Below are 14,085 nucleotides of genomic sequence, written 5' to 3' on the forward strand. Positions count from 1 at the left end.
CCATTACATAAAAGTCACATCAATGTGGGCCCATCATTTTTAACCAATATACCCTACTATCTTATTATTATTTTTAACTAATACCGCAAATTCTTTCCTTGCATCCAAACGGACCCTTAGGCCATTCCAGAGAGGGGCTTCCGCATCTTAAATTATTACCTAAATATCTAAAGTACTTACTACTCACATATATAGGGGAGTAAATTTTTTGAAAAAATAACCTCTAAGAATAGAAAAGTGCATGTTAATTCTCATTAAAGATGAACTTAGTTTTTATTTTACCTCGAAGGACAATCACATTATGAAGATTATCCTTTTGTCCTTCAATAAATACAATTTTATACTTTATTATTTTTTCCTATTATAGGGTAGGGTAGTCGTCGATCGTTCTCAATCATCCGGACCCCACTTGCTTTGGCCCTTTAGGCAATTCCAGAGAGTACTTACTAATCACATATATAGTGGAGTAAAAAAAACTCAATGTAAATGTAGGTACCGATTGAACCAGTAAAAGAAATATATGTTCAGCTCACAGGACACAGTCTTTGGATGATCTATGTAACAAATTCTGATGTCGTGGCAATGAATTACAAAAGAAGATTCATTTGGTAAAATGGCACAAGCTAGTCTTCAATGGACAAGGATAGGGGAGGTTCGAGTGTTGGAAATGCTAAGCAGCATTCAAGGGTCAAACGAAATAAAAATAAGATCGATCGTCCAATTTGGAAAGCATCTTCAGATGGTATATTTTCAGTTGAATCTGTGAATCTGCTTGTGGAGAGCGACATTGGTAGCAAGATACACAGATTCAACATTTGGAAGAATCAAATCCAAAGTAAGGCTGGGCATCATCGAGAATCATGCTGCAAGTTCGAGCAAATTTTGTGGCAGAGAATTTGGTCCACTTGATTAATACAGTGGTGGAGTTATACAATGGGTTTGTCCATCGTCTTTTCGGACACTGATAGAATGGTGGAGAGGCTGGCCAGTTTAAGAGAAGATTAAAGAAACTCATCTGGGAAGTTTTATCTTTTGCTATTGTTTGGTCCATTTGAAACACTAGGAATGAGAGTACATTTGAGGATAAGGAACCTATTTGGTTTTGAGACTTGTGAAGAAATATGATTCAGAGTTGAGTTTTTGGGTGAGTTGGAGAGCAGAAAAATCAGCATATTGATTTTTGGGGTTAAGCCGCAAGAAAGCAAATTTCTGGTGTGAGTGGCTTGTTTTTTACCGGACCGAAAAAGATTTTAATCAAAATGCGCGTAAATTGGTCTGAACACCTCCGACCACTTAACCCAAAAAAGGAAAAAGTAAAATCAGCATATTGTGTTAATGATTTTGTATCAAGTTGCAAGGCATCTTGGGCCTGTCTGTCTGCGTGGATGATTGTTGTTGAGGGAGATTTGGTGTGTCCAAGTAGTTAGTGGTATCTCACCTGCATAGTTCGGTGAAATTTTCTGTACTAAATTATTATTATTATTATAGCTTCAGGGTGTTTTGGTGGATGCATGTTCACTATAGACTAGGGTAGGTGTTAACATAGTTGGAATGAGTTACAGTTGGTGTGTATCAATTGTTTACTATCTTGCGGTTGGTGTGTATCAATGGTTTATTATCTTTCATCTATATTTGTATTTTATGTTACTTTGAACGTAATTTTTTTTTTATCAGCAACAATAAATTTATTAACTCATAACACGAAGTACAGAGATAATAGAGACTTGGCCGGGTACATCGGTTTGACCACCCAAGACCCTTTTTTCCTAACTACACGGGGGAAACTGATTTAGGCCCAGTTTTGAACATTAATAAAAAAAAAAAATCTTTGTTTCTTTCTTTTTCGTTGCTTATTTTTGTTTTTGGAATATCAACAAAACTGAATGAATAATATGATAATTTGGCCAATGCTAAGTCAATTACACCTGCTATGTGTTTAGGAGTGTGTAATACACCCCAATCTTGAATATAAATTTTAGAATAATGATTTTTGCACTATCGTTTTTAGCATCTCACTCTTTGTTACTCTCTCCGTCCCTTTACTAGAGTATACTATTCTATTTCGGGCTGTCCTTTAATAAATGTCTATTTTGTAAAGTTAGTGAAAAAAATAGGTACTTTTCTATTTTACCTCAAAAAGTAGATTCATTTTTGAAAAGTTATTTAATAAAAGTGTAATAACGATGTCTCCGTGAAAGGTAATTATGGAAAATAGAGTAAAAATTGATGTTAAAAGTATAATGATAGTATCTCTATAATAAGTTGAAGTTACGGAGCTGTATACTTAATTAAAAATGGACGGAAGGAATATGTAAATTCATAACTGCGACACTACCCCTTCATTAATTATTATTTTTTGGATATGAAGAAATAACATAATAGATTAACATCATATAATAAAGCGAGTGCGAATGATAAAAATAGAAAGTGCAAAAGTCAATAGTGTATAAAAATTTAATGTAGAGCTGTTTATCATTACGATAGGTGTAAAGTGGATGATGGCCTTCAACAACAAAAAAAAGTGTAAGGTGGCAATAATGTACGCAGTTGAGGCATCCTAATAGATCGAGAGATGATAAGTGCCAAAATATGGGCGCCGCTATTCGCAGCCCTCTATTTACTCCCGTAGCCCACTAAATTTCGGTAAATGATTGTTGAAAATCATAAATAACATTTCGGTAAATTGCTGTTGAAAACAAGATTATATTTTGGTAATTACAGGTCGAAAATATGTTCAACTTTCGGTAAACAATTGCCGAACATGCATTTTCGGTAAACATCTGTTGAAAAAAATATTATATTTCGGTAATTGGACGCTGAAAATATATCTCAATTTCGGTAACTAACTGTCGAGTATAATTGAAAATTTTTAACGGGCTATGGGAGTAAATAGAGGGCTGCGAATAGCAGCGCCCCAAAATATACATATTTTGGCCCTCCAAACTACATTTGTTAGTCATTTATTTTGGTTAATTGATTTTTATTTTGTTCCTTTGTTATTTATAGGTTGTTTGAATCCATTGTCCGAGACTTTAAATAAAAAGAAGATTTTAAAGAAATTTAGAGTTAAAATGCAAAATGATCCAAAATTGAGTGGCTCATTTATTATTTTCTAAAATTCAAGGGCCTTTGTGTGATTAAAGCCCTCAACCCTATATAAACAATTCACCTACTGAATCAGTTGGTCACGGAAGAATAAAAAGAAGAAAAAAGGCCGCTGCCGCAGCACTGCTGCACTGGGGGATTCCCACGAACAGGACTGGCGTTTCTTTGATACGGTTTTTATTTGTAACAGCTTTTAGACTTACGTATTTATTTTCAGAGTTTTTCCTTTCGAAAAAGCTATTTGCATCGACTACGGAAACCGTACCAACGGCCACTGGATGGTCGATCCGAGCCGTCCAAATTTTTTTAAAAAAAAAACCGAGGGAGCATGAGCGGGAATCAATGGCATCCGATGTGTGTAGGGTGTTTGATCTGAATACTCTTTTTTTGTGTATATATATATAATGTTCAGAACACTCTTTTTTCGTGTATATATGTATAATGTTCATATCAAGCACCCTACACATATCGGATGCCATTGATTCCAGCGTAGGCCCCCTCGGTTTTTTTTTTTTTTAAATTTTGGACGGCTCGGATCGACCGTCCGGTGGCCGGAGACGGCCATGGCCGTCGGTACGGTTTCCCTACGGAAACCGTCGGTGCAAATAGTAGAACTCTTTTCCTTTAAGTTTTTGAAGTTTTGTTCAAATCTCTGCATTCCGGTAACTCGTATTAATTTTTTTTCTTTATTAAAGTTATTCATTGGTATTCAATTAGTTGTTATCTTTTGTTTATTTTTCATCTCGCGCAATAGAAGTATGATTAATTCTAAGGTTTTATTTCTTTTATTTTTAATAATGAGTGAGTAGTTTTTCTGAGGTTTGGTCGTTGAGTAAAGGTGCGCCGCGACCCAATTAGGATTCGTCTCATAATTTTTTCGTACATTAATTTAATTAAATAATTTTAGTTGGTGAAAACTACGTTCGTTGGACGAATTTGAGGCATTGCCGGGACTTATGTGAGCGGGAACGGGGGACCAAAACCTGTTCGCCGCTGTGTATGGGACCGGCAACCTTAGGATTCGCATCCTTCGGAGTTTCCAATCCTCCCTAAAATTTAACCGTTTTTAGAACTTTGAAAAGCGAGCGGATTCTGATTGGGTAGCGAGCGTCGGATTCCCTACGATCGTGCCTCTCTTTTTAATTATTTGAGCAAGTTATTTGTTAGTATTAGTTAATTAATCAACCAAAAGACAAGGGGTGGCTACCTAAGAGCCCATTTAATCAGTAACAACCCGAGTTTTTAATCAGCACACATCACCGTCTCTGTGGATTCGACTCCGGACTTACCGAATATTGTGCTACGTCGGTCTCCGCCCTACGCTTTGGGAAACCTATTAATTTAGGATTAGGAATTCGTCAAGCAGGAGACTGAACAATAGCGTGGGTGAAACTATTTATATTCAACAAGATAATGCAAGGCCCCACATCCAACCATATGATGCTCAGTTTCGTGACGTCGCAACAAAGAATGGATTTTATATTCATTTATCATTACAACCCCCAAATAGTCTAGACTTGAATGTTCTTGATCTCGGATTTTTTACAGCAATTCAATCCTTGCAATATCAAGAGGCGCCTAGAACAATCGATGAACTTTTGAATGCCGTGGAGAAATCTTTTGATAAATTACCATTGCACGATCTCGATTCTGTTTTTTTATCTCTACAAGCTTGTATGGTTGAAGTGATGAAGGTTAATGGGGGGAATAATTACAAATTGCAGCAGATTAAGAAACCCCAATTAATGAGAGATGGTGTTCTTCCTTCTCAACTTGAATGTGGCCGAGATGTTGTGGAGAATGTGCTAATTCATCTACAGAATCAAGTTTGAATCAAGGTGAGTTATCCTTTTAATTCTATGAATAACCGGTCCTTTTATTGCTGCTTTTTGCTTTCCTTTTAATCCTAACCAACTCTTTTCTTTCCTTTTGTTGTTCCACATGAGAAGGTTTACTGGTTTCAGTAGTTGACCATGGAGAACATCTGTCTAATTTTGCTGCTCATGAATACTGCAACTGGGAGGAATCTGTTTACTGCTGCTTATATTTTCTGCTATAGATGCTGCTGCTACACTGCCTATGCAGTGCTGTTATGAATGGTGCTCTGAAATTTGCAGTGGAGAAATGACATTCTGATGCTACATGTTTTGGAACGGGGTAGTGCTGCCTTACGGTTCGCGGGAGTTTTCTTTTGCTGACTGAATGGTTCCACATTCCACTTGTGTTTTGTTAAATTTTTGAAGAAGTGTTTTGGAAATTTGTGATGGTTAAGTGTATAAGTGAAAAAAAGAAAAAAGAACTGGATCCTTGTTTGGTGTTTAATCTCAATGTAAATCTCATTTTGGATGTTCCAGTAATATAATCCAGTACATATTCTAGTTCGGACTAGTAGTATTTATTTTGTCAAATTTCCCTCTTTTTTTATTGTATCATTTTGGTAGCAATGATTGAAGAATAGAAGGATAAAATTGGAAATTTATTAATCATTACCCATCTAGTTTTGAAGTGGGACAATTATTTTGGGACGGCAAAAAGTGCTAATTGAGACAAGTAAATTGGGACGGAGGGAGTAACTTAATTTGTCTTTATTCAAAAAAAGTTTCGCATTTGTAAGTTTTGCGTCAAACTTTTGTGACTTATTGATTTGTCTCGGCGAGAGGAATCGGAAAAGTAAAAAATTTTGATTGAAGCTCATAATTTTTTTAAAAATAAGTAAAAAAAGTTTCGATAAAACATTTTTGACTTATTTTTTTCTTTATTCAAGAAATTATGAGTTTCGATAAAAAAATTTTACTTTTTCGATTTCTCTCGTCAAAATGAATTAATAAGTCATAAAAGTTTGACGCAAAAAACAAACAAATGCAAAATAATCCAAATAAAAAAAAATAAGCTACTTAACTTTTCAATCCAAGTCCACCTTTAATTAATACTCTCTAATACTACTCGTAGAAGATTATGTAGGAGAGAAAGAAAGAGACAGAAAGATAGAGAATCCTGGTTGGAGGGAAGTGGAGGCTAATTTTGTCATTTCCTTCCAAAGGAACATGTCATTTCAGAGAAGTTGTCAACTCGGACCCGTGACGCTCAGTGACAGTACAAGGGTAAAATATGTATTTGACCCTTAAACTATTCAAATTTTATTTATTTCGTCCTTAAACTACCAATTAATTGCACACACTTGCCCCTTAAACTACCAATTGCGTACTTCCTAAGGACAATTCAAGTTTTCCATCCACATATCAAACGGAAAACTGAGTTGAAGGCTATAAATGTCTTATCACTTGCAATATATGTATATGAATGTATCTCTTTCTTCCTCTCTAAAGCATACTCAACCACTCTGTTCATATATCTCTCTCTCCCCCCTGATTTTTTTTTGTTTTTTTCTATTGAGATTTGTTCCACGTCGGTTAAATATCTCTTCCAAAACTAGTATATGAGCTTGGGTAGCCTTTCCACTCTTTGCCAATTGGTTTGGAGTTGGATGCTTTAATATGGTATCAGAGCTAGAGTTTCGGAGGCTTTTCCCTTTTGTTTGTGCCATAGTTGCACTTTATTTCATTGTGATTCGTGTGTTCTGAATTCTTTGTTGACCTCTCCACGTGCGAGTCAGGGGTCGCACGTGCGGAGGAGTATTGAGATTTGTCCCACATCGGTTAAATATCTCCTCCAAAACTAGTATATGAGCTTGGGCAGCCTCTCCACTCTTTGCCAATTGGTTTGGAGTTGGATGCTTTAACATTTTCCCCCTCCCAATATACTACACACATGCGGAGAACAAAGGGATTCCCCTTTGCTCACAATCATCTGGCGAAGCTGTAATTTACCAAAACCCTTCCTTACAATCATGAATCATCTAATCTAATCAAAGTTGTAATTTCAGTTCAAAAAAAATTCAAAGTTGTCGTAAATGATGAACTCCCGTTCCAAACTGAAATAGATCCTCTCTGCGCTCAATCCCTTCTTATATATAAAGTGGATCACTTGCAATAAATTAACTCAAATCCAACAGAAAAACATACTTACATTTCTGTTTTCTTCCCGTGGGAGCTCTCAAGATCCATGCCAATCGTTCATTAATCCAGTCGAAAACCTTCCGATATGAGCAATCAATCTACAGTACAAATATCAAGTATAAATAAAATTCGGTTAATCCATGCCAATCGTTCATTAAGCCATGCCGATCGTTCCTTAATGCAGTTGGTAGTTTAAGAACGAAGTAAACAAAATTCGGATAGTTTAAAAGGCAAATACATATTTTACCTACAGTATAAATATCAAGTGAATGCGCGCGTGTGTTCCACTAAAGTGCATTCTCCAATTGGTAGACGGTTCCTGTAGAGCAGGACAAAGCCCCTGTCTGAAATTGCCTAATTTGGACAAAGCACTTTGATGATTGAGGACGGTACGACGGCTCAGGGTCATTGAATTGTCGGGTAAATTTCACTGACCTCTCCTGAGGTTTCTGACACAAACCGAAACCTTCCCTAAAGTTTCTGAAATCTCAGTAACCTCCCTTACTTTAGCTGACATTACCAAAAATCTCCCTTCCGTTAATTTAACCTTAAATGACGTTAACTATTGTGACAAAATGACATATATGCCCTCTACTTGTATTTCCATTTGCCCTCTACTGAATAATTCTTCCCCTTTGCAAAGAAATCCAACGGAAATTGCCGATTTGGATGCTGGCATAAGCAAAGAACATAATGGGAGAGAAATAATTAAACCTCACTTGGGTGGGTTTGCATTAAAAAATTAAGAGTGAATTTTTTTTGTCTTTATTAAAAAAATTGCATTTATTAGTTTTGCTTTTAATTTTTGACTTATTGTTTTGTGTCGACGAGAGGAATCAAAAATTGATCGAAAGTCTTAATTTTTCTAAGAAAGAAAAAAAGTAAGTCAAAAATACAATTTTTTTGACTATTTTTTTTTTTTGTCTTTTTAACGAAAATTATGAGTTGCGATTAAAAGTTTATACTTTTTTATTCTTTTCGCCAAGACGAATCAATAAGTCACAAAAAAATTGACGCAAAACTAAATGTAAAAAATTATTTGAATAGAGGAAAAAAAAAGTTACTCCCGACTTTTTAATCCAATTGTGCTCTTATTCTGCATACGCAATTACTATTCAAATAAAATAAACATACACACATTTTTATATAAATTGGGCGAATTATTCTTTTTCGGCGAATGGAGTGAGCAACACGCGAAATTGGTAAAATAAGGATAAAAATTGGTTGCGCTGTGGCAAAATTGGGTGCGGTGGTTTTGGGCAATTTTTATGATGGGGCATTGGCTGGTGATAAGGTGATGGAAGAGGTTTCTAGAGGTTTACAATTTATGCTGGGTTAGAGACCACTACAAGAAATTTAGGATCTCCCAACGGTTTTTTTAGCAACGGTTAAAAAACCCGTTGGTATAGATGGTGTATAGTAACGGTTTACAAAACGTTACTAGAAACAGGACTATAGCAACGGTTTTCATGTGACCGTTAGTAGATTACAACACTATAGCAACGGTTTTCATTAACCGTTGCTAAAAACTGGACTATAGCAACGGTTTTCATTAACCGTTGCTAAAAACTGACCTTTAGCAACGGTTTTCAATAACCGTTACTATAAACTGGTCTATAGCATCGGTTTTCATTAACCGTTACTAGAAACCGGATTTAAAAAAAAAGAATTAAAAAAAACCGGTTAGTATAGTATAAATATTAAAAGGTGTATAATTTTTCACAATTTATTGGCTAGCACAGTTGGTTCGCGCACGCGCACGCACACACGAGGTCGGAGGTTCGATTCTCAGGAGGAGCAAGAATATTTCGCCCACCACGCGGGCGCCACGTTAGCGCCACGCGGGCGACATGTGGCTGCCACGTCTGCGCCATGTGGAGGCTTACGTCACACAGTGGTTGGTTTTTAAAAAAATGAAAATTCCCTTTAGCAAACCATTGGTAAAAAAAATCTGTACCAATGCTCGTCAAAACCGTTGCTATACCTCTATAGCAACAGATATATTGCAATGGTTTGGCCAAACCGTTGGTATAGCCTAAACGGGTCTCTACCAACGGTTTTTGGGTTTTTTGGCAACGCTTTCGACCGTTGCTATAGAACGATTTTCTTGTAGTGAGGTTTTGAGAGCTCATTGTCTATATTGAACAAGAAAAATGGATAGATTTGCTAAATACAATAAGTTCATATTCTAGAATTTCTTATTTAAGACATTTTAGATTTTTTTAAATAACTAAGGTGTTCGGGCTAACTTAAGCGCACCTCGAATAATTCTAGGGGCCGAATCCTACCGCCCATTTGCAGGGAACCCAACTAAAGGTAGAAATGGGTGGTCCGAAAATAGTTGATTATACTTGAGAGATTTCAAACTTGAGACTCTAGAAAGGAGCAAACTCTTAAGTTTCAAATCTTGACAACCAGACTAACTCCTTGGGGTTTAAAACATTTTAGTTTTGCGTTCAATTTTTTTAGATTATTAATTTATATCAAGCAAAGAAATAAAAAAATTTTAAAAATAGGAACTAAAATTGAAAGAATTAGAATAACAAAATATAATACTACTAAATAATATTTTGCTTTGTTTATGTCCTTAGTCAACTTTTAAAAGTCTGTCAAAAAAAAAACTTTTAAAAGGTTTTGATCATAATTTTTTACATTTTATGTTTCTCTTGTTGAAATGAATAAAAAATCCATCAAAAATTGACGCAAAACTACTAAGGCAAAAAAATATTTGAACAAAGACCCAAAAAAATCCAAAAGAATTATCATGCCAAACCACACCTTAGTTTATTTTACAAAGTAACTAAAGAATTTGTTATTTTTCTTTTTTGAGCTTATTAATATAGTCATTATTATAAATATTTTCAATTAAATATTTGCATTTGAAATAGAATAATTGATAGGGTCATATGCTTTCTATCTAATTATCCAAAATAAGTGGGCTTCATTGCGGCAAAATTAGAATTTGAATTGTAATATGGGTAGAAGAACACATGGGTTTAGAAGATTTAGAGAGGTCAAAGGGCATTTTTGGCAGTTCAAAGCACATAATATGACATCATCAGCAACTTTTGTTAGCATATGTAACGTCTGGTAACAGAGGGGGACTTTTGGTAATGTCAGCAAAAGTAAGGGAGGTTACTGAGATTTCAGAAACCTCAGGGGAGGTCAGTGAAATTTACCCTTGAATTCTCTCTCGTCCAAGCGTCCCTCCGGGTCATGGCTTCGCTGTTGGTGACGATTACACATTAGAAATGGCTTTTAATTGAAAGGACCACAATCGGAAAGCGACGATGTCCTCACGACCATGCCCCATGCAGAGAATTACGATGAGTAGTGTTCCTTTTTTTAAAAATCTTGTGAGGGTTTTTGGCAGATGCATTTATGCATCATGTAAGTTTTAATTGTTTTTTTCCTGAAAAAATAATAGCGCATATATATATATATATATTGGTTGAGAAAATGCACTTTTTTGTTGTTGTAAAATATGACATTCAAAAAGGATGGAGGAAGTGTATATCGTCTCCGTTACTTTATTAAAGTCCCTCTTAATTTGGTTGATAAAAACAAATACTAAAATCATAAAAGACGAAACTCGATCGATACTAAAAATTTCAAAGAAAAAATATAACATCACTATATTACTTGATCATCTCCTAAAATATTCCAAAGGTCCATATTATCCATAAAAAAGTCACTCCAATCATTCTGATCATCTTCTTGAACGCAGTTGAAAGAATCACCATCAGCTCTTTACATGCCTAATTTTACCTTTTCACCCCCACCCTCCATAATCACTTCCTCATTGGTCCTTGATATAATTCCTCTGTTAATATCAGGATCAGACAACATGTTATCCCACCAAAATATTCCGTCATCATCCCCCGATGAAGGAAGGGCTTGGAGAAATTCTCTCTCGTTTGATCAGTTTTATCCGTAATGATAGTTTTACCCATCAGCCAAGGTAGATTCTTCGAGAAGGTTCGAGGTTGAAGTCGTATGACTTTGGTTTTTTCCATCGTGCCCTGGGTCATTTTTGATTTCTATACATCTTCTCTTTGATCATTCGGTTTCTTGTGCAAATGGGTATTCTAGTAATTCTTGACATCATTCGATGTTCTTCCTAGAAGTCTACCCGCAATTAGCGACCATCTGTTTAAAGAGAAGAACCAATTGATGTGTTGAATATGAAAGTCTTGATATCATTCTTTTACATTCTTATATTTTAAAATTTTAACACTTCCATCATAAAATCCTCACACATATTGGGACAAAACAGTCAACGTAGTCTTTGGAATTTTCATTTTCTTAATAGCTTGCTTTTCGAAATGGAAAAATTTCTTTCTCAAAATTACAACATAATAAAGAAAACGTGTAACTAAGAGCATCTCCAATAGGGATAACAAACAAAATTGCATTCCAAGAGACTCTTCAAAGTCCAAAAGTTTTAATAATCCTTTGATTTGGGGGACTCACTTTGCCAAAGATTTCATTAATTCACCTATTGTATATGCTATAAATCTGATGATGTGACCATTTGAAGAGTTATAAAGAGTTATTCTCTTTTATTTATAAATAACTCTTCAATCATTGAGAAAAAGATGACATCAAGACAGTGTAACAAGTTACTACTCCTTTTTGTAGTACATTTTGTTGATATAGCTCTTAAATTATAGGAGTAAGTTTATTTTAAATCTTACTATCTCCACTCTACATAATACTTAAGTGTGCCACATACAAAACCAAAAAGACAGCCATGGAGCTAGAGAATTAAAACAACAAACCCTCCTCATTTTGACTAAAGCTTTTGGTTGTTGTGGTTTTTGGAAAGGCCACGTGTATGAGTTTTGTGTTAAAAGTCAATTTTTTGGGCTTTATCTTGGACATTTCAAAAAATATTTGGATAAACGTCATAATTTTTTACTTTTTTGATTCATTTTGATGAGACGAATCAATAATCTACAAAAGTCAGACGCAAAACTAACAAACGTAAAAGAAATTTGAATAAGAATTAATAAAACAAGAAAAAGCCAAAATCTTAGTGGTTTTTTTTTTTTTCTCGGCAAAATCTTAGTATTGATTAGCATTTTTTTGTAAAACAAGAATAATCATTAAAACAAATTTAAAGGCAAGGCCGTCAATGAGCATGAGTGGGAATATTGGTTTAGCTAGGTTATATGAAGACAAAGGCAAAAAGCCTTACCAAAAAAGGAAGAGGAGAGAGAGAGAGAGAGAGAGAGAGAGAGAGAGAGTGAGTGCACAAACGCACTTGCCTATTGCCAAGCAGTTTATGAAGTCTGATAATGAGATCAACTTCATCCACAGCAAAATTTCCTCTTTATATTTGGCCTCAAGTAATTCAACCATCTCAGCCGACAACTTTTCCTGCATCTATTTAAACCTGTAATACAAAAAATGAAAAGAATTGTAACAACCCAAATCCATAAGCTCCATAACATAAAGTAACGAATTACTAATCATTTATTCCAAAAGAATATCTTTTACAGCAATGTTTTAAATAATAAAACAACCTAACGAGCCTAAACTCCAAATGCTCATCCCGCACCACCGTCCTCGCGCCAGCAGCCAACCTGCAACACGTACCCCCAGGAAGTATACCATACAACAAGAATAGGTATATTCACAATAAATGAGACCAACCAACTATTGACACAGAGTCATCAACAAATCACATAATACGACCTCATATCAGGTCCTCCTTGATCTGTATATGACCAGTGACCCGCCTCACTTACCACACCCAATCTATAATGAGGCTTCTCGGGCTATTAGCACAGTAGGTAACTTCACTCGATCACATACTAAATAGTTCCACGACACCCAGCCCCCGTACATAACACATAACTCAGATCCAACAATGAATTCAGATGATTCAATAAATAGCATAACGATCGAGCAGAATACAAATGCAGGCCAAAGGAATACTCCGGAGATTTAGAACATATTATATACTTCCTGGTTTGGGTACCTTAATCGGCGATCACAACCGTTGAACACGTAGACTTCAATACCGGCCGGTAACCATATACTCAAATATCGGCTCAAACGGACATCATCTCATCGTTGGATTTTTAACAAAGGCCACAACCTTCAACTTGTTCTGCTATAAACTCACGTACTGCCTCCCCTAAGTTTCCTTCCTCCAAAGCATTCTACTAATAACTGAAAGTCTTGCTCATAAGTTTATTAAAACCAAGAATGCTGATACACATTTTTTAGAATGTATTTTATGGGTGTTACAAGAATGCTGATACACATTTTTTTCTCTCTAAAGAATTACTATCACAAAAAAGAAAAGAATGCTAATAATAATAATAATAATAATAATAATAATAATAATAAGGCCGGCCTTTAGCTAATAATAATAATAATAATAATAATAATAATAATAATAATAAGGCCGGCCTTTAGCTTTAATTCATTATTTTAGATTTTTTGAGTTTACTTTTAACTTTCATTACTACAAGAAATTAGCATTTCTGCGAGGAAATTTTTAGTGAGGATGTCTATTTCCTCGCTAAAGGAAGAGTTTTTGCGAGAAAATTATTGTTTCCTCGCGAATGGTGTTTTTTTGCGTGGAAGGCATATTTTCCTCGCTATTTACTTGTCGCTAAAGAGTATTTGCGACGAAGTTTCAAAATTCCTCGCTAATTGTTGTCGCAAAAAATGTGGCGGGAATTTTTTATGTAGGCGGGAAAAATGAATTTGCGAGGAAATACAGTATTTTGTCGCCAAAAGCCTGTAGTGACTTTTTGTGGCAAACTTATTGGAACGCTAAAGTTGAAAACCTTTTGCGAGGAATTAGTTTTCTCGTAAAAATATTGGTTATTTGCAAGGAAATAAAGAATTCGTAGCTAAAGACTATGGTTATTTTTTGCGGGAAATTGTGTTCCTCGCAAAAAATCATTTTTTAGCTAGAAAATAATAAATTTGTCGCTATAAGTCT

At 35.2% G+C, this 14,085-nt stretch overlaps 1 pseudogene; it reads right to left on the bottom strand.

The window, feature by feature from the left end:
* Positions 1-10,754: 10,754 nt before the first annotated feature.
* Positions 10,755-12,509, bottom strand: LOC131298526 (transcription factor MYB1-like; annotated as a pseudogene).
* Between the last annotated feature and the right edge of the window lie 1,576 nt (positions 12,510-14,085).

This window comes from Rhododendron vialii, chromosome 8a (assembly GCF_030253575.1).
Source record: "Rhododendron vialii isolate Sample 1 chromosome 8a, ASM3025357v1".
Lineage (NCBI taxonomy): Eukaryota > Viridiplantae > Streptophyta > Magnoliopsida > Ericales > Ericaceae > Rhododendron > Rhododendron vialii.